General features: G+C 35.5%; 1 long non-coding RNA gene across 1 annotated transcript in view; it reads right to left on the bottom strand.

Moving 5' to 3' along the window:
• Positions 1-10,933: 10,933 nt before the first annotated feature.
• Positions 10,934-26,429, bottom strand: part of LOC141276863 (uncharacterized) — a 64,549-nt gene continuing 49,053 nt past the window's right edge. The window contains exon 3 of the long non-coding RNA XR_012327113.1: positions 10,934-10,975. This is a non-coding gene — a long non-coding RNA (uncharacterized lncRNA). The remainder of the gene's footprint in view (positions 10,976-26,429) is intronic.

Genomic DNA, 26,429 nt, shown 5'->3' with positions numbered 1-26,429 from the left:
TTAATGGCAGGAATGCAAAGAAAAAGTCTTCATGCCTTGTTCAGTACCCAAACTTAAGCCTATTTTCTCATCTGGAACCCAATGATGGAGGAGGTGGCCCGGCGTTTAATAGGAAGATGCAGACAATAGGAATAGTTTAATAGGAAGAAGCTATGAAAAGTATAGACCATAATGATTTTTACCAGTCCTTCACCAAAGAGACATACAACCCTTTACTCAAGTGACAGAACACAGAGGAAAGGAGACTATCCAGATGTTTTGAAGACTCTTGGACACCGAGTTTGGCTTGACATTGATGTCTGTTGGCAATCCTGTTAGAATGACTCATAATGGCCAGGTAATATATGGATACCTGGCTGAAGTTTAACACATAGTGGGCCCATGGAGCCATGGATCCACTCAGTGTTCATTTCCCCAGTCCTTGAAGGTATAATTGAGATTGACGTATTTGACAGTTGGAGTAACTCCCACATTTGGATCTTGGTTTACAGACTAAGTGTTATCATGGTGTGGAAAGCCAAACTGAAGCCTTTGAAACTGTCCTTCTACTTTGGCCAACACAGTAAATCAAAAGTAATGTGTTTCAAAGAGAGGTGTCAGACACTAGTGATCCTATTAAAGACCTAAATGATCCAAGGGTGGTGGTCCTAATCATAAACACTGAAGAATTACTGCAGAATGACTCTAGCTCAATGACTCTAGCGTTAGCCTTATTGTAGCTGTTGTACCAGATATGGTATCAATGCCAAATGAATTCCAGAATGTAGCAAGTCCTTCCTAGTAGAGAAGAGACTAATACTGCTTTCAGCTTTGGTGAATTGGCAGAAAGAGGAAGGATATGCCAAAGAGAACGGGAAGAAATGAGCTATATTTAGAAATTGGGTAAGTTATCTGTCCTATTTCAGCTGGCATGATTTACTAAAATCTTAAATTTAAGTTTTGAGGACCCCAAAACACACAGCAAATCTTTACCTGCCCTACAACTCTTTACAGGTCTTCATCAAAATGCAAGGAGGTAATACATAGAAGGCTGAGGATAGGGCAAGAGAACTGAGGAAGGTCACTCTTAAGATACATTGGACTTCCCAGAGTGTTTATGCTGCATAACAAACTACCTAAAACGTGGTGGCTTAAAACAACATATTTATTATCTCATGGTTTCTGTGGTGCTAGCATCCAGGAATGGCTCACTTCGGCCCTCTGCAGAGGGCCACATAAAACTGTAATTAAGGTTTACCCCAGTTCTGGGATCTCATCAGAAGCCTGACTGAGAAAGAATCTACTTCCAAGCTCCCTCCAGTCATTGGCATAATTCATTCCCTTGTGCCTGTAGGCTTTATAGCAAATGGTTTATAGAAAGCCAGTTAGGGCAAGTGGAGGGGAGAGCGGAAGGGATGGGCGGAAGGAGGGAGACAGGGCAACTGATTCCAAAGATGGGGGCTCTCTGGAGCCTCTTTTATTAGAGCACTAATCCCATTCATAAGGGCTCCACCCTCATGACCTTACCACCTCACAAAGGCCCCGCCTCCTAATACCATCACCTTTGGGATTAGGTTTCAACATATGAATTTGCGGGAGACACATTCAAACTATAGCAGAGTGGAAAGAGTACAAAACAATAGAAAAGAATATGTTAGTTATTATGTATGTATTACATATATATGCATATACTTAATTATATATATACAATGTATATAATATACATAGTAATATACATTATAAGTTTTATATATATATAAAATTAGCTTTCTATCATTATATAACAAATTACCAGCCCTTTAAGCAATATAAATTTATTATCTCACAATTTCTGAAGGTTGGAAGCCTGGCATGTAATGGATAGATCTTCTGCTCAGAATCTCACTAGGCTAAAATCAAGTTATAAGCCTGGGCTACAAGTATCGTCTAGGCTCGTGACCCACTTCTAAATTCACTGATTGCTGCCAGAATTAATTTCTCTCTCATACTTTGCACATTGCCCCTCCATCCTCAAGCCAGCAATGGATGGTCAAATTCTTTTTGTGTTTCTCATCTGACTTCCTTTTCTACAGTCATCTTCTAGTTTTATGGGCTCACATGATTACACTGAACCCAGTTTAATAATCTAGGAAATCTTAGTCAAGTGATTAGTAACCTTAGTAACATCTAGAAAGCCCCTTTTTTCATTTAATGGAACTTATTCTTCGGCATAACACCAGGAGTCAAGGGTTATGGGGGGCCAAAATTCTGCTGTATATTCAAAGGATACTATTAACTGACTATTTTAAAGAAAATGCATGCATTTATGAAATTTACAGTATATGTAGAAATAAAATATATAGCATCAAGAAAACAAAGTATGAAGGACTTCCCTGGTGGGGCAGTGGTTAAGAATCCACCTGCCAATGCAGGGGATACAGGTTTAATCCCTGGTCCAGGAAGATCTCACATGCCACGGAACAGCTAAGCCCGTGTGCTACAACTACTGAAGCCCGTGTACCTAGAGCCCATGCTCCGCAACAAGAGAAGCCACTACAATTAGAAGGCTGTGCACCGCAACGAAGAGTAGCCTCCACTCACCCCAACTAGAGAAAGCCTGCTCGCAACAACAAAGACCAAACACAGCCAAAAGAAAGCAAAGTATGAGAGAAAAGTAAATGGAATTATGTAAGTCACTTATATTATTTGTGAAACAGTATAAGGTTATTTAAAGACAAAATCTAATAAGAGAAGATAGATATTGTTATTTCTAGAACAACTACTAGAAAGCAAGATGGAAAAATAAATCTAAGAAGTCCTCATGGTAGGAGAGTCAGAGGAACTAATTTGTTTTACTTTGGAAGGGATTTCCCAGAATGCTAAGAGCATTGGACCTTAGCCATTTCACCAATGTTGCAGGTCTCTGAATCTTTAGTTCCCATCCTCTGGAGTCCTTGATGTCTAGACAGTCTAGATCTCTTTGGTTGACAGGAAAGAGAACAAGGGAATTGACATAGCCCTGTGTAAACTGTAAATATATACCATTATCTCTTCCAAGTGAATGTGAGCTCATTCTGATTCTCTGTCCTAATAGAGATATAAACAAATGAATTTGATAAATCTATGGACTCATGCATGTTTCTGAGATAATGTTAATTTTCTCTAGTGCAGATACTGCATCTGGTAGAGTGTCTGAAATTAAAGTTACCACTTGCTTGAGATAACAGTATTTAATTTTCATGCTCCATATTCTATCTGATTTTTGCAAGGTCTAGATTTATGAATTAAACTGATGAATGTTGGGACCACCACTTCTCCATCCATTAGTTCTTTAAGGTGACATCAATTTCTGCTATTCCCTCAAAGATGTGACTTTTTAAAATTGAAATCCTGGTTGTGGAAGAGCAGTTTCAGAGGTGCCATATAGACTTCTAAACTACAATATAGCCTACCACATGGGCTAACTGCCAAATATAGTGTCTATGCCTTATGCCAAGCAGATGGATTCTGATTACACATTTAGAGGTTAGAGAGATGACTAACAGGTAGGTCTATGTCTGAACTCAACTTAATACCTGCTCACTTTATGTTCCGAATCTCTAAGGGGTTGTGGAGTAATTGTCAAGAACTACAAAGTATCTGGAATTTCCTCTATTTGCAAGCTAACAAGTTAACCTGCCACAAGTTCATGGATGGTAGCAGAAGACATGAGACTCCTGGGTCATAGACAAAGGACTTTTATTACTCATGGCACAGGAAGAATCTCATGTTTGCATTAGTTCCACCTGCTCTACAAGTCCCATTGGGGTCCATGTGGGGTGATACAAGTGGATACTGCACAAAAGAGTGGGTTTGAACCTCAGCTGAGGGACCACAAGCTTACAAAACTCAAATCTGTGATAAGGAAGCTGTTAGAAAACTTGCTTAAATTTCTCCCCAGAGCTAGACATTATCTTTATTATCATAGTTAATAAACAAATCTGACCTCTGCTCTGGAAGGGAACATTATGACTATCTTCTAAGGTTGCTTGCTCACCTTCCTCAGAAAAAAAGTTGATTTAAAAACATGCAAAAAAAATGCAAAACCAGAGAGGACCATGGGAAATTGTCTATCAAAAGTTATGAAGCCACTTCATGTCTCCAGATACACATGTGAAACCATACCTTGTGGACAGTCCTCAAAGTATTTAAGTATCTCCTCCGTTCCCCTCACCAACAGTGCAGAGTTATAAGAGTAGTCATTTTTCAGTTCCTTTAGTGAAGGACTGAGGTAGTCATTACTGTGTGTAGTTTCAATGTAGAGTCCTTCCTTCTGGTTACCTAACCATTATTTCAGTCAGTTTGCTCTGAGTTTAAAAACTAATGTAGGTCTAGAAATTGAACAAAGTATCATGATGTTTTAATGGAACAACTGCCCTCAGATTCATGATCATCCATCCTTGATTTCTTCTGATGGTACAAAGTTAGAATTACCCTTACTGACTGTCCACATATTTTGCCCTCATGATACTGTGCTCTACTAAATATCCCACAATGCTCTTTTGGTCTTGGCTGTCATTTTAACATTGTTGTTCATTATGATAATTGAACACTTGCCTTCTGACAGCAAAGCATCAACACCTGGTCAATAGAGTTTTGCAAGCCTAGAATCCTTACTGCTGTCAGTGGATCTAGTTTTATAACAGAATCTTCTACAGTGAGCTCTGGTTTTCAGAGGAAATATACCAGTGAACTGCCAAGATGCTGGTGTTTGCCGCACTCACCTGTATATCCCTCATCACTTTAGTAAATAGAATGACCTTTAAATCCTCCCCTGGAACATGACCATCTGGTGGGTTTTGGAGAATTCCTTCACTTAGACATGCTCATTACAGGCATCTCCACCTCACTAAGCATAGATTATTACTTTAAAAAAATGGTCCTAGGAGCCATCACTGCAACAGGTTTGTGATAGCTCCAGGGATAGAAAGTAAATATACCCCTTGCATGACTAAACAAGAGGAGAGAAAACAAACTAAAAATACCAGCAATGAAAGCTGAGACAACAGTACAGGTATTATAGCAATTAAATGGATAAGAGGGAAACATAATGAATATTATGCCACTGAATTTGAAAATTTAGATCAACCACAAAATTTTTGTAAGAAAAGAAAATTTACCTAAACTCATCCAAAACCAAATAGGAAATGAAAATAGCTTTATATCAATCAACAGGATTGAAAACATAATTTTTTAAAAACACTATGGAAAAAAAACCCTCTAGGCTCAGAATGCTTTCCTGGTGAATTTTCCTTTTAAAAAAACAAACATTGTATATAAGATCTTTTAGAAAATCTAGCAGAATGGAACATTCCCAATTCATTCTATGAGACCAGTATAATTGGATTTGAAAATCTGATAAGACTATTATACAAAATAAAATCACAGAATAATCTCATCATGATACATGCAAAAGTCCTTAACAAAATATTAGCACAGTGTATCCAGTGATATACCAAAAGGGTAGTACTTCATGATCAAGTGAGAATTCTCAGTAATGAAAAACTGATTTTACACTTAAAAATCAATTTATGGTATTAACAATTGAAAGGAGAAAAGCATATGATCATCTTAATAAAAGCAAAATAAACTGTTTGATAATATCCAACATGCATTTATAATAAAAACTCATTAATTTAGAAATAAGAGCATACTTCTATCTGATAATGTGAATCTTCAAAAATAATATCAGTATATAAAAATGCATTAGTTTGAGCAAAAGAAATCAGATTCTGTCTTTACTCATAATCATTACTTTATTTGTATTAAGTCCCAAAATAAGCAAAATAATCCATGGTAATATAAATCAGAAAGTGATTTCATCAATGTACAGAGAAAGACAGGAAATGGACTGGAAAAAAAAATTGGAAACTTTCCTGATGATGGAACTATTTTATGTTTGATTTTCGATGGTGGTAAGTAGGTAAACAGAGTTTCAAAGCTCAAAGTAAAAATGTGGGAACTCTTTATTATGTGTAAATTATACCATTAATATTAAAGAAAAATACTAGGTATGCTTGTAATATTTTATTTTTACAGCTGAGTTCTGAAATAGCCAATTAAATGGGCTTATTTGTTTTGGTTTTGCTGGCCTTGTGCAAACATGACTCATGATAATGATTTACTGTCTTGTTTGCAGTGTGCCCAATGCATATTTAAGTAACTTTGATAATAGCACATTATCAGACAAACTGTAAAAGGGCCATTTATTATGTTTTATCCATTTCATGAGTTTTCACAACAAATTGATCTATTTGCAGCCAAAAGGTCTAGTAATGAAAATAAAAACAAAAATAAAAAAATAAGACCTAATTAAACTTAAATCTTTTGCACAGCAAAGGAAGCTATAAACAAAACAAAAAGAAAACCTACAGAATGGGAGAAAATATTTGCAAACTATGTGAGTGACAAGGGTTTATCTCTAAAATTGAGCTGTATGAGCTGTTTGTATATACCAAAAAGCAAAAAATGGGCAGAAGATCTAAAAAGACATTTCTCCAAAGAAGACATATAGATGGCCAAAAGGCACATGAAAAGTTGTTCAAGATCACTATTGATTAGAGCAATGCAAATCAAAACAACAGTGAGGCATCACCTCACACTGGTCAGAATGGCCAACATCAAAAAGTCTACAAGTAGTAAATGCTGGAGAGGGTGTGGAGAAAAAGAAACCCTAGCACAATGTTGGTGAGAATATCACTATGGAGAACAGTATGGAGGTTCCTTAAAAAACGAAAATAAGAGCTACCATATGATCCTGCAATCCCACTCCTGGACATATATCTGAAGAAAACCATAATTCAAAAAAATACATGCACCCCAATGTTCATAGCAGCACTATTTACAATAGCCAAGTCATGGAAGCAACCTAAGTGTCCACTGACGGATAAATGGATAAAGAAGATGTGGTATATATACACAATGGAATACTACTCAGCCATAAAAAAGAATGAAATAATGCCACTTGCAGCAACATGGATGGACCAAAAGATTATCATACTAAGTGAAGCAAGCCAGATAGATAGATAGATAGATAGACAAATATCATGTGATATCACTTGTATGTAGAATCTATAAAAAAAATTATATTTACAAATGAACTTATTTACAAAACAGAAATAGACTCACAGATAGAAAACAAACTTATGGGGGCTTCCCTGGTGGTGCAGTGGTTAAGAATCCGCCTGCCAATACAGGGGACACGGGTTCGTGCTCTGGTCCAGGAAGATCCCACATGCTGTGGAGCAGCTAAGCCTGTGCGCCACAACTACTGAACCTGTGCTCTAGAGCCGGCGAGCCACAACTACTGAAGCCTATGTGCCTAAAGCCCTTGCTCTGCAACGAGAGAAGCCACCACAATGAGAAGCTTGCACACCACAACAAAGAGGAGCCCCTGCTCGCTGCAACTAGAGAAAGCCCACATGCAGCCACAAAGACCCAACGCAGACAAAAATAAATTAATTAAAAAAAAAAAAAGAAAAGAAACTTATGGTTTCCAAAGATGGGGCGGGGGAGTGTAAATGAGGTGTTTGGGATTAAAATTTATACATTATTATATATAAAATAGATAACCAATAAGGACCTACTGTATAGCAAGCACAGTATTAAGATATTAAGCTATTAATATAGTTAGTATAAAGATATTAAGATACTTAATATCTTGTAATAACCTATAATGGAAGACAATGTAAAAAAACAATTATATATGCATAACTGAATTACCTTGCCGTACACCTGAAACACATTATAAATCAACTATATTTCAATAAAAAATTTTTTTAATTAAAAAATCATTTAATAGAATATTTATTGAGTGCCTACTATGTGCTAACCATGCTTTGAGGAGCCCAGGATATGTTAATAAATCAAACAGACAAAATTCTCTGCTTCTGTGGAGCTCACATTCTTTCATTTTCTCTGCTAAGTACAGTTAGTCTCCTTTATGCTATTACCTTTGCATCTTAAACTCTAAAAATTAGACTTATTCAGAGCTCTTTCTTCAATCTCTTATTCTTTCTACATTAATTCTCTTGGTGGTGATATTTACTCTCATGGCTTTACATATCATCCATTCACTGATTACTTCCAAAATCATACCTCCATTTGATCTCTTCACAGAGCACTGGAATCACTTATCCAACTCCCAACTTGACTTCTACAAGTGAATAGCTAATAAGCACCTCAAATACCTAAAACCGTGATGATCATGGGTTCCAGTTTAGCCAAGACAATCTGTATTTACACTTATAGTCTTATTGTCTTTGTACAACTACTAATATATTCCCCTTCAATCTCAAAGGGATCTTGACATGGATAATATGGACATTCTATCCAAACAGCCCTCTTGATTCCCCTTCCCAATTTAGTTTTAGCCATCATAATAATGGCAAATCAATTCGCCTAAGCATTCCGTCCAAAATAATGTTTTATTCTCGAATACTCGTTTGCTTGTACTCTATCAGCTAGAAACTTCTATTGTTTCTGATTTCAAAACATACCAAATCTAACCAATATATAAAATGCCACAGTTATTTTGGATTTATAATACTTTATTTTCCTTAAAAGGTACTCCTTCAAATTTTAAAACCACATAGCATCCAGGGTGAACTTACTAAAATCTAAATTAAATCTTGCCATTCTATTTCTCAAACTCTTAAGTAGCTTCTCATGAATCTCAACATGAGGTCCAAATTAAAACTGATAATATTCTTTATAATTTTCCCAAGCCTACCTCCCTGAGTTAATCTCCTACCACTATGAGTTTATATACTCTGCTTTTGTCAAACATAACATCTCATTGCTCTTTAAAGGTGCCGTTCTTTGTTGACTCCAGAGCTTTCAATTTATTGTCCTTAAATATTGGAGAACTTTTCTCTTAGGTTTTTTGATGCTTCCTCTCTTTCATTCATATGTGTGCTCAAGAGTTCTCTTAGTTGGGAGAAAATATTTTCAATGAATCTCTCACATTTCTGCATGCCTAGGTATTCAAAGCATATTTATTCAAGTTTATTTTTTATATTCCAGGATAGCAAAGATAGAGAATGTTTCTTTCCCTAAACATATACACCAAGATTACACAGATAAAGACCTCAATCCTCTATCCTGAGAAAACTTGCTCACATTTCAGGGTAATAATGTATCTTTCTGGAGGGAAGATGAACAAGTTTCCTAGAGGTTGCTTTTTAAGACTGGGACTATCCTAAGCATTTCTCAGCTGTGACACAACATATACAACATCCATTTGGGCACACCTCTGCATCACCCCCATGGGACTCAGGAGGGTAAGTAATGATGAAAACATGGAGCTCATGCTACCTGCTGTATTCTGTGAGTAATCTACTTAGGTTCATTGTCTTCTCATCAGCTGAATCTATGTAGTTGTAGTGAGTCTGCCTAGAACCTATAAGTTGCCCCTGCACTGCTGGTTGGGAACCACGTGGCCGCTAACAGTTAAAAGTTCTGATCACTCAATTTCTACATGGGAGGGGAGGTTTACCTATGCCAGCAACAATCCTCGGACACCAGCTGGGTGTCCTACAATTCATCTCAAATCTGAGGCTATCTCTCCAGAGATAGGCTCAGATTCCACAGGTTAAGGCTTCAGTTCCCCACGAGACTGCTCCTCTCTCTTGACTTTAGATATGAGTTGAAAACCCAGGTTATTACTGGTGTTTCTGACCAACAGGTTATAGATTGGAAGTTTCAATGACCCTCTCCTCAGGTTTGATTAATTTGCTAGTGTAGCTCAGAACTCAGAGGAACATTTTACTTACTAGATTATTATAAAAGATTATTTATGTATTATAAAAAAATATAACTCAACAACAGCCAGATGGAAGAAACATATAGGACAAGATATGGTGAAAGGGCACCTAGCCTTCATGTCCCCTCCAGGAAAGCCACTCTCTCCAAATCTCCACACGTTCATCAAACTGGAAGCTCTCTGAACCCAGTCCTTTTGGGTTTATATAGAGGCTTTATTTGATAGGGATAGTTGATGAAACCATTGGTCATTGGCTATTCATTCAAATTCTGGTCCCTCTCCCCTCCCTCCCTGGAGATCAGGGGGATAGGACTGAAAGTTCCTGCCCTCTAATCACATGGTTTGTTCTCCTACCAACCAGCTCCCCTACTTAGATTGGCTCCAAATCACCTCATTGACATAAGACAGTTTATGTCTCTTAACACTTAGGAAATTCCAGTGGTTTAAGGAGCTATGTGCCAGAAAAGGGGACAAAGAACAAAAATATATTTCTTATTATAAATCACAACAGTTTTCCAGAGATTAGATAATTCCCTTGTTCAAAACCTTCATCTGTTTTCTGTCTCAGTAAAAATAAAGTCATATTTCTTATTGTGTCTCATAAGGTATTGTCCCTACCTGCATCTAAAAACACATTTACCCCCTCCCTCCTCTCTTCCTCTTCTCCACCTCCACTCAATGTTTAATTAAGGCTGATAAACTGCTATTCAGTCTAAGATCATTATACCAACTCTCATTGCTTCTTATTCTCTACCATTCTTCCTGTTCATAGAATACATTTCGACCCATATCCATCAGGTGAAAACCTATGGATTTTTCAAAATTCCGTTAAATTGTCTCATATTGTAAATAATTCCTCTTTCAGAAGTACTGGTTACTCCCTTCTTTTGTGACAACTCTATGAATATAAGGCTCTTATTATTCTGCATATAACCTTGCTATTTCACTCATATTTATAGGTCCAACTTTCCCTTATATGCCCAACTTTTCCACCAAGCTCTTTAATAGATACTATTTATTTAGTTCCTACTGTGTGCCAGAAAGTGCACCTTTCACTCTAGATGCATATAACGTAGATGTTATTCCTATTTCAGGTTTATAGGTCAAAATACTGCTCAAAGACTTACAGTTGTTAAGAAGAAGAGGCAGGATGCTAACCAAAGTCTTTGAATTCCCAAGGCTCTAACTTGCATCACTGTGTAAACTTCATAACACCTATTAGAACAAGACAATATCATTCCCTTTAAACAGGTGATAAATCTGAGCCTCAGAAATGTTAAAACTTTTTCATGTTCAGAGATAAGGTTTGATTTTTTTTAAATTCTAGGACTTTATACATAGTTACTGCAGAATAAGAGATTTACAGAGAAAATGAATGAGTAGGTATTTCTATGACTACATGGGTTTATTGGGAAAAAAAATCAACAGGAGGAACCTATTCATTTGGCAGGTCTTGTTTCAATTATTCTAAGTGTGAGATGATGAGGAGGGTTTTATCGAAGATTTTTAACAGGCAACTTGAGATAAATTCAGTACAAACTCCTAATCTGTTTATGGCAAATGGTTCCTGGGCTAACTTAATTGGTAGAAAGCCTGTTTAATTTCTCACATTTTGACCCACATCTGTCAATCAAAGTACTCTTTAACACCAGGCACTGAAAAGTGAGGCAAAGTTTTATTTATTGGGTGTAGTTGTGAAGACTGCAGGAGATCAGTGGCACTATTTATTCATTAATTTAATAAGTAATTATTGATCTTCTGTGATGTGCAGGATGCTGGGATAGGCAACTACTACACATTGAGAAGATGTCATAATTTCTAATGAAAATTCATTTTTCCCCTTTTATTTCCATTTTGACATCTTAGTGTATTCATTCTATCCACTTTTGAAATCACTACACATGCTAAGTACAGTGATATTGATATAAGATAATTTACATTTTTATAAATACTCTTCTCATTAATATGCTTCTGCAGCCAAGGAAGAGGCAGTCTTAACCCAAAGGGGAATTTTTTTCACAACAAAAGGAGACAAATATTCCTTCTAACTTAAAATAACTGAAGGTAAAAGAAACTTGATACAAACAAATGCATGCCCATGGATGGATAGGAGTATGTCCTTCTAAAAGGAAAAGAAATCTGTTTTTCCTCTGATCTGGGGTAAAATTCCACAGTGCCTTTAGCTGCTTTCTGATGGTAGGTTTCCTTCAGTTCTGATTTTCAATGCCAGTTACTTATATGATTAAAAAATATATATATTCTTGGTCTTCCCTGGTTGTTCAGTGGTTAAGAATCTGCCTGCCAATGAAGGGAACACGGGTTCAAGCCCTGGTCTGGGAAGATCCCGCATGCTGCGAAGCAACTAAGCCCATGTGCCACAACTACTGAGCCCGTGTGCCACAACTGCTGAAGCCTGAGCACCTAGAGCCCACGCTCTGCAACAAGAGAAGCCACCACAATAAGAAGCCCGCGCACCGCAGGGGTAGCTGGTAGCTCCCGCTCGCCGCAACTAGAGAAAGCCTGCATGCAGCAATGAAGACCCATTGCAGCCATAAATAAATAAAGAAAAATAAATAAATAAATTTATTTTAAAAATATACACTCTTAATGCATTAACCAATTTGTCTGAAATCTTCCTTAATGTCTCCAAATTATTTTCTCCTACATTATATTTGCTGGATAGGTTGAAATAGATAACTAAGAAAAGTGTTTATGATATTTTATTGTCTAATTTAAATATATGTTAAAAGTTCACATGTAGTAAGTTCTTAAAACGTTTCAAAAACTGTACCAGAAACTGTTATAAGCAATTTGCACATATTAAATCTTTTAAATATCAATATCCTATGAGCTAGGAATTTTTATCTCCAGGCAAAAAGAGGAAAATAAATCACAGATAAGTAACTTGTGCAAGGTCACATGCTTAGTAAGGAGTGGACCTAAAAACTGTAGTTAATTAGTTTAATTGCAGACCCCATGCTCTCAACCATTATGCTATAATAAATCAAGCTCTGTTAAAAAACTATTTCCAACTGAAAAATTAAATAGCTGGAAAACACAACTAAATATGTGATGCAAGGAAAACAAATTTTGAAATATTTAGACCACTATTATCATCCAAAATTAAAATTAATAGTTATTTTACTTTATATATATTTATTAAATAATGACATTTAAAATAATTCTGCTTTATAGTTATAAAACACTCAAGTCTTTAAATGCCTAAGCTTTGCAAGCGTATAACCAATAATGTGCTTTATTTATTCTATGATAAACTCTGTTGTAATGCTCTTTTGTGGATCACTGAAATGGGCATGGAATTTTAAAAACTGTTTATCCTTACACACTGTGGGTTAAGTCAATACCAGTGAAGAAACTGGGCTGCTTATAATGTGGCTACATAAAAAATGCTGGGAAAAGAAAATTGAGTCATTTTGGCTCTTTCTAGTGCCCTGCCAGAATAGAAATGTCCTTAATATTTTTATTCAGTCATATATGTATGCAGTCATTCCAAAAAACATTTTCTGAGCCTATGAAACACAATAAGAACAAAAAAAATCTATTATTCTATGTCAAATACAAGGAATAGAATGATGAAGAAAAGAATCACACTGTTCCAGCCTTAGGTTTTTCAGAGTCCAGAAAAGTTGATCTTAGTCTGTATATAAACTGCTTATATGTATAGAGTGTGAGGAAATAATCATGTCAATTTTAGGTTCTAGACCAGGGGTCAGCAAAGGACAGCCCAAATGACTAATGTGGCCTTCTGTCTGTTTTGGTTCATTTTGCATGTTGAGGTAAGGAAGTATTTTTCATCCCCAATACTGAAAACAATCAAAATTATGATATTGTGTGACACATAAAAATCATAGGAAATCAAATTTTAGTGTCTGTAAATAAGTTTGTTTGTTTGTTTTTAACACATCCATGCTCTTTCATTTATGTATTGGCTATGGCTGTTTTTGCACTACAAGGACTGATTTGAGTAGCTATGAAAGATGATATGAACAGCAAAGTCTAAAATATTTGCTATCTGTACCTTTCTAGATATGTTTGTTGCCCCTCACCCATATATGAAATGTTTACTGAAAAATTCTCATTGTATGAATGGAGCTACTCACACTGAAATAATCCTCTTCTGAAAAACTGTTAACTCTTTATTAGAAATTCAGATGCTGCCCATTTTTAACAGTGATTGTGACTGATTATTGCAATCTTTTAAAAATACAAGTAATATGTTTGTTTTCAAATATAGAATATTTGGTATTATATATGTGATATTACTCTATTTAATTATGTCAATTTTTTAAAAAAATCTAAAGTGGAGCCCCTATCCACAAATAACTAATATTAAAATAGGAAGAAATCATTAATTACTTATTTGTCAAAACATGGGCTGTTTCTTTGGATGTAGCTATGTTTCTTAAATCTCTAATGTTGGGATAGATTAAGTTTGGGAATAAGGCTAATGTCAGGTGATATAACTATACCTCAGATTTCCCAAGAGCAATTTTATTTTTGTCCCTGATTATATTTTGGGATTCTCTTGGCTTATTTTCTTAGAAGAGTTTAATTTTCTTGCAGCTGATGATATTAAAAAACAAATTCAAAAACAAAACATAAAAAACCCACCTCACACTGAAGACCTAGATTAAAAACAACGTTGATTCTGAGATCGCTTACTGTTCTACAATATAAATGATAACTTTGGATTCTATACTATTAGAACCAAGTTTTCCCTCCAGACTTAGTCTTCCATCAGAAAAATTTTTGGAACTACTATAAGAAAACTTCTCTAATAGTAAAGTTAAGGTACACACCTAAGAAAGAGTGATTTAAACTTCATTCAGTTCTTTACTGTGAATAATCTTTTTCATTGACTCAGTTTATGATGTAATTTCACTAGAAATACTATTAATAAATTGTCTACCTTTTCCCTATATTTTTATTTCTTAGGACCCTATTTATACCCAGAATTTCTTTTATCACTTCCATAAATCTTTGGCTATCCCAAATCTGCATCAGCAGTGCCGAATTTCCCCTTGAGAACCAAACCTGTGTCTCTAAATGTCTGCTGAATATGGCCTTGTATGTTTCATGGACAACTTGATTTCATAATGTCCAAACTGAATGTATATAGTTTTCCTTCTCCAAGTTCACTTCATGGTCAGTTCTTTCTTTTTTTTTAAATAGATCTTTATTGGAGTATAATTGCTTCACAATACTGTGTTAGTTTCTGTTGTACAACAAAGTGAATCAGCCATATGCATACATATATCCCCATATCCCCTCCCTCTTGAGCCTCCCTCCCACCTTTCCTATCCCACCACTCTAGGTCATCGGAAAGCACCGAGCTGATCTCCCTGTGCTATGCTGCTTCTTCCCACTAGCTAACTATTTTACATTCAGTAGTGTATATATGTCAATGATACTCTTACTTTGCCCCAGCTTCCCCCTCCCCTCTGTGTCCTCAAGTCCATTTTCTATGTCGACGTCTTTATTCCTGCCCTGCCACTAGGTTCATCAGTCATGGTCAGTATTCTTAATTTCAGTGAATGGTATCAGTTTCCTCTCATGTTTCCAAAGCCAAAATATCGGAATCATTCTAGACATTTTCCCCACCCTTCCTTCTTATTGTCATGCCTTCCCTCTCCCCTCTCATTGAAACAACTGGAGATGAATATTTACATATTTTAGCTCCTAGGTATCTTCCTCTCTAAGTACTAAATATGTAAACATTCTCTCCATTTCAACAGTCACATCCTTAATTTGGTTCATCATCTCTTATGCTTTTGACTTTTATATTAGCCTCTTTACTAGATTCCTTGCCTAAGTTTATTCTCAAGCTATCCATCCTCTGCAATGTTTACAGAAATGATTTAACAAATCTGCATTAAATGATTAAGTCCACATTGCCCAAATTAAGTCCAAATATTGTATTATGGCATAAGGAGCTCTCAGTCTCCATCCTATCTCCTGTAAAATGCATGTCTTTTTACTTTTAATTGCACCCTATCATTTAGTCTCGCAGAATTAGGGCCATTTCCCAGCACACACCATTCTCCTTTGCTTCTGGGCCTTTTAACACAACGCTCTCTCTACCTGGTTTGTTTCTCTTACCTTTCCTACCTAATTCCTGCTGGTTCAAATGCAGCTTAGTTGTAATATTATTATAAAAGTTTTTTCTAGTGTTGTGAGCAAAAATGGCAAAGAAATCCTGAAATTCTTCCTTCCATAAAGGCAATGAAAAATGTGTAAAAACTGTCAGAATCTACCTTTAAGGAACTTGGGAAAATTACCAAAAGCTTGCAGCAATGAGGATAATACTTAAGTAATAAAAGCCATCAGAAACTTGGAAAGAACCTGTGACATTTTAATCTACCCTGTTTCTACTTCACATTCCCCAGTTATGCAATGCCTTTGAAGATAACAACCCAAAACCCTTGTTCAGGTACCAGTACCAGATGGAACAAAATTATGGTTTGTTTGACCTTTTTAATGGCTCCCTAGATGACCAGTTCCAAAGGATTTGCCTTTGTCTTGCCCAATAGAAACTCTCCCAGTGCTGAAGCTATCTGGGCATTTGTCAAAAACTTTATAGGGAGATGTAATAGCCATTGCCGTCTGGGACAATGAATAACATTTGGAACAAATCATTGACTAAACAAAATGCTTGGGAGAAAAGCCTGGAGAATGAGATGCTTTTTTAGGTAATAGGTGTTTTTAAAGCTCCAAGTTATTCTTGGGAATCTAGAAGGCAATGTGAATTCCCAGAGTAGGGCACATGCTCGAGAAAGAAAGAAGGCTCTAAGCTGTCACCTCTGACTGACCTTTATGCTCTACATGGGGAGGAAGTACAGACTAAGGAAGAGTTGTAAACTGCCTGGCTGAGCGTTAAAGGCATGCCCAACATGCAGAGGCCATCAGCAGACTGGGAGTTTATTGTTTCTAGGTATTTAAGCAAATCTCACCACTAAACCACCCAAATAGAGAAATTAGTAGCCACACATGACAAAGAATAAAGACTTTACAAAATTAATTATTCAGAATTGTATTCAATGTATTCAATATATAAATTGTATATAAATTATATAGGTGTATATAAGTGATAAAAGAAACTCTGGGTATAAATGGGGTCCTAAGAAATAAAAATATAGTGGGATGGGGGCATTATCTGATTTCCAGAGTTGTCACATTATCATATTAAAAATGATCAGTTTTCTACAACAAATATGATGCATACAAATAAACAAGAAAGTATGACCCATATACAGAAGAGAAAAAAGCAACAGATAGAAACTGTCCCTAAGGAAGCTCAAACACTGAGCTTACTAGACAAAGATTAATGTATTTGTATGTTTTTATTTATATGAAATGTCCAGATTAAGCAAATCCATTGAGACAAAAAATAGATTTTGGTTTCCGAGGGGGTAGGGGGAGGGGGAAGTGAGCAATGGCTTCTTAATGGGTATGGAGTTTCCTTGGGTTGATTAAAATTTTCTGGAATTAGATAACAGTGATAGTTGTACAACTTTGTGAATTTACTACACACCATTGGATTCTACAGTTAAAATGGTTAAAATGGTGAATTTTTTGTTACATGAATTTATCTCAATAAAAATGAGTCCCTCCCCCTGCCAAAAGGCTTTCAAGACATTTCCACATTAGGTTTGGTATTCCTTATAGATATCATAGGACCCATGATGTACATCTATCAGATTCTCTTGAAATTGCTATTTCCTTGCATGTTTTTCACTTTAACTGTGAGTTCATGGGGATTAGTGATAATGTACCTCAGTCTAATAGCTAGAACTATTCTTGAAATACATATTCACTGCACTGGAGAAACTTAAAATAGAACCTTACAAACACCTACTAGGGATTTCTGTATGATCATGGGCTGCTTCAAAATGAGAGTGGTAATTGCCCCCAAGAATGTAGCAAAAGGAAATGCTGCAGTTATTCACTTTTCAGCGGTGGCCAGAGAGAGCCCTTAGTCTGAGACATCAGAGAGCTTACTATTTCTGAGGAAATGTAAGCACAAGTGAAACAATTCAACTACAACACCAGATGTAAAATATAGGACATGTGCACTACTAGATAACAGAAAAAAAGGAAAATATGAGAATGAATGCTACAGAAAGAGCTAATGAGGAAAGTGGAAATAAATCTGGGCCTGAACAATGGTTACTTAAACATTTCTTGGGGAAGTCACTCACCATCTTCCCATCTATAGACTGAGTTCTACCATGTGTAATTGGGTTGTTATCAAAATAAATGTGTTCAACAAGGTACTCAAAGTCTAAGACAATTAATCAGATATGATGGAGCAAGAAGACATTTGAAAATTACCTTACGTTTGCAGGTTTTGATGGCTAGAAAAATTGTAGTGCCTCAATAGTATGAGGAAGACAAGAGGGACAAACTATTTTGAGCAAAATATGATGATCTTAAGATTGGACATGTTATGTTTGAAGACTAAGTGGAACGTAGATATAAAAACGTCAGAATTCAGGGGTAAAGAGTGAACCTTTCTTAATATAAACCTAGAGTTCTTTCAAATAAATATAAGTAGATGCTCTTCAAATTGGGTTTTGTTGCTTTACATGACATCCAGAAGTTCAGGTAACAAGGAATACATATTTAGCAACTTATCTTCAAATTCATATTTCAAATCACTGACATAATAATTGATCCATTAATCCATTTAGTCAATATTAATCACTAATGCATGCCAAGAATAGATGCTGAGGATAGATGAGTGAACACTATCTACAAAGTTCTTACCTTTACAGAGCATACTTCATAGTAAAGTTAAATATATGTCAGTCAAGTAAGGTCTTCAACTTTGACTTTAAAATATCAGTATGCATGTGCATTACAAAGCTGTCATCACATAACTTTTTCTTTTCTGTCCTGTTCCTCAGCAGATTAGTTCACTGCTATTATTAACTTCATGGCAAGCCCCATATGCTGCCGCCAAGAGGAAGCATTTTTACCAGGCTTCAGTTCTGAACTGTCCCGACTGCTTCCTTAGTTCACTTTCAGTACCAAAGTTGTGCTGAGTAAAAACAAAGTGCTTATTGCTGGGTCACAGCTGAGAGGACGCAAATACCAACGTATATATCATACCCCTGCCCCAGAATGGTATTTACAGTCTAGAGGCTGAAGCAGAAATTTCTACAAGTATGAAACTATGAGATGTATAGATTGTTAGCTACATATCAAACTTGTCAAATTCAGTGTTTTATTCAGAATTCTGAGAGTACATTATGAGTTCAATACCTGTGTCCCAGGATCCTGATCAGTATCAGAGTGTAGTGAGTAGTGAAAGTGAGAAGAGGTATCTACACTCCATTCCAGTAGCATAGTTGAGGGTAGATCCTTCATTCTCTAAAGCCAAGATGGTAGCATTTCATTTGTTTAAAACTGTTATTTATAATCACATATTTAAACGTATTTCAAATGTAATCCCTTTAAAAATATCAGCATTAATTACAAATGATATTTTTTAAATGTAAATGATGATATGTTTTACATTAGACCTGAAAGCCCATAAACAGTAGTTAGAAATGATTTTTTTTTAAAAAGAAAGCAAGCCTATAAACAGAAAATACATTCATTTTAAATAAGCTTGGAGAAGTTATAAAAAAATGATCATGCAACTAAGTCAGAGAGACGTTTTTACTAAATGCCAAAAGAGGAATTTAATTTGCATGACCAAGGTAAAATTATTCTAAGAATTTATTTTGAAGCAAAGACATTCTCTTGACAGGCAAGTTCAACTCAGATCATTGGAGAATGGATAAGATTGGATATAAAAAGGGGAGTACATTTCAGTGAAACAAACTGAGCAAAGATACAAAAGTATAAGAGATGTGTTTGGTAAATAGCATATATATAGATAGATAGATATACAGTCAGCCAGAATTTAGTGATTAGGAAGGATATACTAGGACAGGATAAGAGGCCCAATATTTAGTCTTTGTATTAGGCATATTATAATATGCCATATAAGAAATCATATTTCTTATGCAGCTATGGAATTCTAAGGTGTGCAACTGATCAGAAGCTCTTTATACATAGCTATATAGACGAAATAATATTTTCAGATTTTCTCTCTTTGCAGGTAGCTTGATGACTGGCATAGAAAGCTTTAGCAGAAAAACATCTAACTGCTCTAGTAAAAATATCTTAAAAAGAATTTTGATCAACTCGGCTTGATTCACATGTCCATCTCTAAATCTTTTCTTCTCTGGCTAAGGTAATTTTATTTGGTTTGACATAGGTTATATAACTACACCACACTACCTTGCTATTAAAATTGTTTGAATGGCTTGTATTTCCACTGCTAAATAAAAAACTTACCACAGATTTAGAAGCTTAAAACAACACATGGTTATTCTTTCATAGTTTCCATGGTCAGGAGTACAGGCATAGTTCAGCTGTCTTTTTCTCAGCTTAGTCACAGCAATCTAGAGGCTAGACCAAGACTGATATCAAGACTTCCATCAGGCTGCAGTATAATCTATGTTGAGAGTTTAGCTCAGCTACTCCATGATATTGCTACCTTGGCATCCATTTTTGTGGCGAAGTAGCCTGCAGGGACCTTGAACTGATATAAGCCCCTCCCTGGAGCACATACCTTAGCTAACAGCCCCCCAGAGTCCCAAGTAATTGTAAGTTCCTGATAAACTCTCCAGACTTCTTTGTGGTAAGAACTCTACCCCATCTCCCAGGACTTCCCCTTGTCCACTCCTTTGATAAAGCCCTATCAATGCTTACCAAAACCCCACTCTTTTTGGTTTGAGGTGACTATTCCAGCCTTAGCAGGCGAACCCCAAAACACTCCACCCCATGGACCCTGACAGAGTGTGTGCCCCAGGTCCTGAGGTGCTCCCTCTGCCTGCACCATGCCTTGACCTCCCTTTATGGCCCCTGGAGGTGTGCTGTGTACCTTCTCCAGAACCTGTAAATAATAAACTTCTCTATTTCACTTTCCCTTGTAGTCTTTTGTTGACCCATGGCTCATTGTCAACACCCCAGGGCTCTACCTAACAAAAGTTAATTTAAGAAAGTCACAACCATCTGAAATCTAGACCAAGGATCTTCAAGGTCCCTCAGGTTGTTGGCTGAATTTATTTCTTGTGATTGTAGGACTGAGGTCTCTGCTTTCTTCATGACCATCAGCCAGGCATCTACAGACTGCTTGTAGTTTCTTTCCATGGGGCCCTTTCTAGACATGGAAATCTGCAACTTTTTTCTTCAGTTTGCTACTCATTGTTGGACTTCATGCCATTCCTGAAAGTTCTGTAATAATTTTCCATTTTACCATGAATTCATTTGAAATCTTTACTTTAAAAATTAAAAATAGGGACTTCCCTGGTGGTGCAGTAGTTAAGAATCTGCCTGCCAATGCAGGGGACACGGGTTTGAGCCCTGGTCTGGGAAGATCCCTCATGCCGCAGAGCAACTAAGCCCGTGTACCACAACTTCTGAAACTGCGTGCCACAACTACTGAAGCCTGTGCGCCTAGAGCCTGTGCTCCACAACAAAGAGAAGCCACTGCAATGAGAAGCCTGTGCACCACAAGGAAGAGTAGCCCCAGCCCCCTGCAACTAAAGAAAACCTGCATGCAGCAACAAAGACACAACTCAGCCAAAAATAGATAAACAGTTTAAAAAAATAAATAAAAATAGTCTCCAAAGTGCTCTTACGCAATCTTCCACCCAGATTTACTTGTTTTATTTTTCTTTGAATTATCACCTCGAAGTCCTCTCTTAGTGATCTTCATTGTCTTACTTCCACACCTTTTCCCAAAGCAATGCCTTATGTGTGGAGATAAACTTTCACAACACTTTTCCTACTGGGCTTGTCTAGCAAATCCCAATTTATTAACTAAAAGCAATGTCTAGACCTGAATGGCATAAATACCTCTCTCTTGACCAGCCTAAAAAGACCAGTGAGGAAATGGACACTTCTGAGATTCTAAATCAAGACTATTATCTGTATCAAATGTATGTGGGAGACCGTATGTAAAGTTTTAAATCTTCCTCTAGGGTTACTGTTCCTTTCTAGATTAACATCAATATTTTAGTGCCCCCTTACAATACCTTTCTTAACATTGAACATACTGTTTCTGACATAATAAACACTACAAAAAACAATGACTGAATTATTTTCTTCAGTAGAGCAAATCCTAATTTAATGTAACTATCTTTTATCCCAATATGAACTCTGTAGGAGATTGAGCTTGTGGTCAATCAAAGATTTATAGTACTTTATTTTATTTTAATTATTTTTTATTTTTTGCGGTACGCGGGCCTCTCACTGTTGTGGCCTCTCCCGTTGTGGAGCAGAGGCTCCGGACGCGCAGGCTCAGCAGCCATGGCTCACGGGCACAGCCGCTCCGCAGCATGTGGGATCTTCCCGGACCGGGGCATGAACCTGTGTCCCCTGCATCGGCAGGCGGACTCTCAACCACTGTGCCACCAGGGAAGCCGAAAAATTTCTAGTATTTTAAATAAAGTTTCTGTTTAGCCAGGTCCCAATACTCCTGCACTTATAAAACTGATACTCTCACCAAATACAAGATCTAATATTCATGTTTGCCAAGTTCATTTCTGTTGGAGTAGACAAATTTTCTTTAGAAGTAAAATTTATCCATGTAGGATTAACTAACCTTACCATTTTCTACTTGTCTACATATTTGAGAAGTATGCTTTCAATATCCTGATTTCAATTATTGACTACTGAAGAGTACAGATTGGAGGGCAGAATCTTTGGTATGCACTGTACTACAAGCTGACATCATTTCATTAACACTTTGAGAGTATATATTTCATTTATAATTATAACCATTTAATCATCTTAAATATCTAAACTTTATATGAGACTTTACTGAAAGCAGCACTAAAATCAAGGTAAAGTACATGTATGAGTCCTTTCTAATGGTCTTCTCCTAGATATCTACCTCAATTCCTTTCTCTCTTCCTTCAGTTCTTTGAAACCCTCTTTACAGTAGGGTTTCCACGGTTACCCTATTTAAATTATAACTTCCACCACCCCAGGCATGCCTTACGACCTTCTATTTTTCTTTGTTTTTATGTTTTAGTTATTTGTCAATTACTCCCCCTAGCTAGAATGTAAACCCCATGAGGACAAAGATTTCAATTTCTTTGTTTTTTGTTTTATACCTGTGTTCACAGAAGCTAAGAAAGTTCTTGGAATAATGGACACCAATAATTATTTATAAGTGAACATGTGCATTACTCTTATTTATTATTCAACTTGTGTCATATTACCATGTGTTTTAAATAAAATCTTGTCTATATTTAATGATTACCATTATTTTTCAAGATGGCATTTCTTTAATCATTCCTTCTAGAACTTTCCTCAAAGCTTAGAATTATTTTAATTTTTTGAAGCTTCTATTCTCAGTCTTTCTCTTTTTTCCAGATGTTTTCTTTTATCCTTCAACAGGTTTTGAATTCCTTTAGAAAATCATACAAAGTCTAAATCAAAGTATGTTTTTCACCTATAAAATTGATTATAAATAATATAAATCTCAAAATAGTGGTTTATAATATTTCTCAAACTGGATTTTGCAGAAGTACTCAATGTCATGTCACCTTGTCTAATAAGTTTTCAAGCTTATTGTAGGCATAGAATCTGAATATTTTACCTAAATATTAGACTTCTGAATTCTCTTGTTTTAATATCAACTGCATTTTTTTCAAATCTACAAATAGTGCTTGCTCATGGGTTTTCTTGTAAATGACAAACAAGAATTCCATAATCTGGAATTAATTCCATAATTAGTCATGAATTAATTCTGCTTTTAAAGAGGTATTGACAGTCTTTGCTTACTTTTGGATTAATATGTAACAAAGCTATTCCCTGAGGATACATATCTTTATTAAATATTGGCTGTGCAACAATGTGCTCTCTCTTAGCCCCTAAAGTACCATCGTATACCAGCATACAGCTTCTTTTCATCCATTAGGAAAGCAGTAATCAAAAGAAGAATATATTCACAAAATGTATGACTCTTGGCTTGCCTAGAACTTGAGATGACTCTGCTGAATACACTTGATTGACAGAACACTTGGCTACTTTCATTACTGCTCTAAAAAATGAATCATCCTCAGTGGAACAATTCTAAGTAGACATCTTACTATTTCCTCCTTCTTAATTTGAATATCTAGCTGGAGACAAATTTTCAGTTACTCTTGATCTTCAAATCTGGGGTCCCTCTTCTTTTACTTCCCTATTCATTTGTTAAAAATATCTAGGACAGATTTTTCCCAAAGAGCTTTTTGTAAAATAGTAACTTGGGTTGAAATTGCTGAAAATAAAGCTGATAATTTCTGAAAATACTAAACTTATAAAGGAACAAATATTTAAATTAAATATGTGATTCTGAATAGCCACAAGAGGATATGGTATAGAGTAATCCTAAATTATACTAACTATATTTTATTTTTTTTTTTACTTTTCTCAAAAACTTCATTACTTTTTGATGGAACAATTTTGGAAGTGGAGCGATAATAACTTCAACATTCATGATTTCTATATTTCATTTTAATTTCAAATGTAATTCCTAAACAGATGAAGACTAAATTTAGTCTACAGCATGCCACTCACAACTACATCTTGGGTTAACTACAGTTCATTGACGACAAATTTCTTCTTTGAATGTTTGGAAGACTTACCCACAAATTCAGTTAAAATAGTCCATGGCACCTAACTCTACTAAATCACTAGACTGGCAGACCTACTATATTTTGCTAATCTTCCTTAGGTCACTTTCTCTCTCTGAAATAATAAAAGGAACATCACATTTAATGTTTTGCAGTTTGCAAGCGTTATCATATGCATTATTCCATTTTCATTTGATTCCTCAAAATAACTATGTGATATAAAAAGAGTTGTATAAGCCACATTTTAGAGGATAATTAAAGCTTCAAGAGAAATGAAATACCTAATTTCTCATTGCTTGTACATGAAAAAGAAAGAATTTATTTAGGTCTTCTCATTTCAAGTTTAGTATCCTTTTATAAAATATCCAAATTTAAAATATTCTACTCATAATTCCAGTCATCTAAGGACAAAAACAATGATATTCTCATCATCCATCCAGATTTGGCCTTTGCCTTTATAAATAGGATTGTGAAGAAAGCTAATGCCTTTTATTTTAGTTCAATATTTATTCAGCACCTATTATGTACCAGACAATGTTCTAGGCACTAGGAATTCATATACAAGTATACTATGGCATAATCTCTGAAGAAGCCAACACATTAGAAAATTTATATATACATATAAATATACAAAAGTTGCATACATACTAAGTACAGAGAACACAGAAGGTACAAAGGTTAAATAGAGAGCAAATGACCCTTTGAGGAGAATGGTGTTGGTCAGCAAGGGATTTGGGGGGAATCTTTAATATGATGATACTTTTTTAAGAAAAATAGTTTACCAGGTATTTAAAAGTAGAAGGAACTTCAATAAAAACTAAAAAAAAAAAAAAAAAGAGAGAAAATGAGTAATGTATGAAAGGTATAAAGAGAGAGTAGGTAAGAAACACCATGGAATTTTCAGAAAACTGGTCTATTTTTATACTGCTTTAGTGGAAAGTGAGTTGGGAATGAAAAATAGTAAGGTATGATACTGAACAGAAAAGCAGTTTGGTAGAGAGAGAAGGGCCTTAAGTTTGAAGCCAAAATTTCCTACATTCAAATTCTAACTCTCCCATGTATTAAACATGCTACCTTGGGAAAGTTACCCAATTTCTCTGAAACTCACTTTTTTCCCCTATGCAATTGGGATAAAAATGCCTATCTGTTATCATTATGAGTGTAATGAACCTACCATAGGATGTGGCAATAAGTAAGTGCTACATAAATGAGTTAGTGGTATGAAAGAGTTTAAGCAGGAAAACGTCAAATCTTAAACTTTCAATTTTGCTACGGATCACAGATTCTATCATAAATCACCCTCAAATGCTTTTAAATTATAAAGTAAATTGTAGGTAAATACATTCTGAACCATCTAAAATCAGTTTCGTTTTCTCTGAAGAAATTAAAATGACTGCTTTTAGCACTTGATCAAAGATCCATTTTCCAAATATGTTTTATTTATTTTGTCTCATTTTTCTAGCTTGGTGACTTATTTCAATTATATAACTTTAGCTAACCTAGTTCAGTGTTTTTCCATTTCATTTAATGCATACATTTTATCATAAATAATTGTGATGGTGTCATATTCTTGTATTTGGAGAGATCTAAAATACAGTTCAAATTTTAAATTTCATAACCAAATAGCACATGATTTTAAAAACAAAGCAATGTTTTTAATATTTAGTGCTCATTTCAGAGGAAAATAAAAGTCTGATAGACAAAACCCATTGTATCCAAAGTGTTTCAAAATGTACTAAAAGTGAAAATTTATAAACTTTAATTATATGAAATTATACATCACAATAGATATGAACCTCAGACTTGCTTCATAATTGAATTAATGATTTATACAAATATTTTTTATTATAATAGTTTTCCAGTGAAATTTTAGAATACCAGTGGTAATTCCTGGTAATTCTTTGGCATACCAGCTATGATTAATGTGTAAACAATGATTTCATTTGGTTTAGAGGAACCCTTAGACA

Source organism: Tursiops truncatus, chromosome 17 (genome assembly GCF_011762595.2).
Source record: "Tursiops truncatus isolate mTurTru1 chromosome 17, mTurTru1.mat.Y, whole genome shotgun sequence".
Classification (NCBI taxonomy): Eukaryota; Metazoa; Chordata; class Mammalia; order Artiodactyla; family Delphinidae; genus Tursiops; species Tursiops truncatus.
The sequence above is the reverse complement of the archived record's forward strand: the minus strand, read 5'-3'. Positions and strand labels throughout refer to the sequence as shown.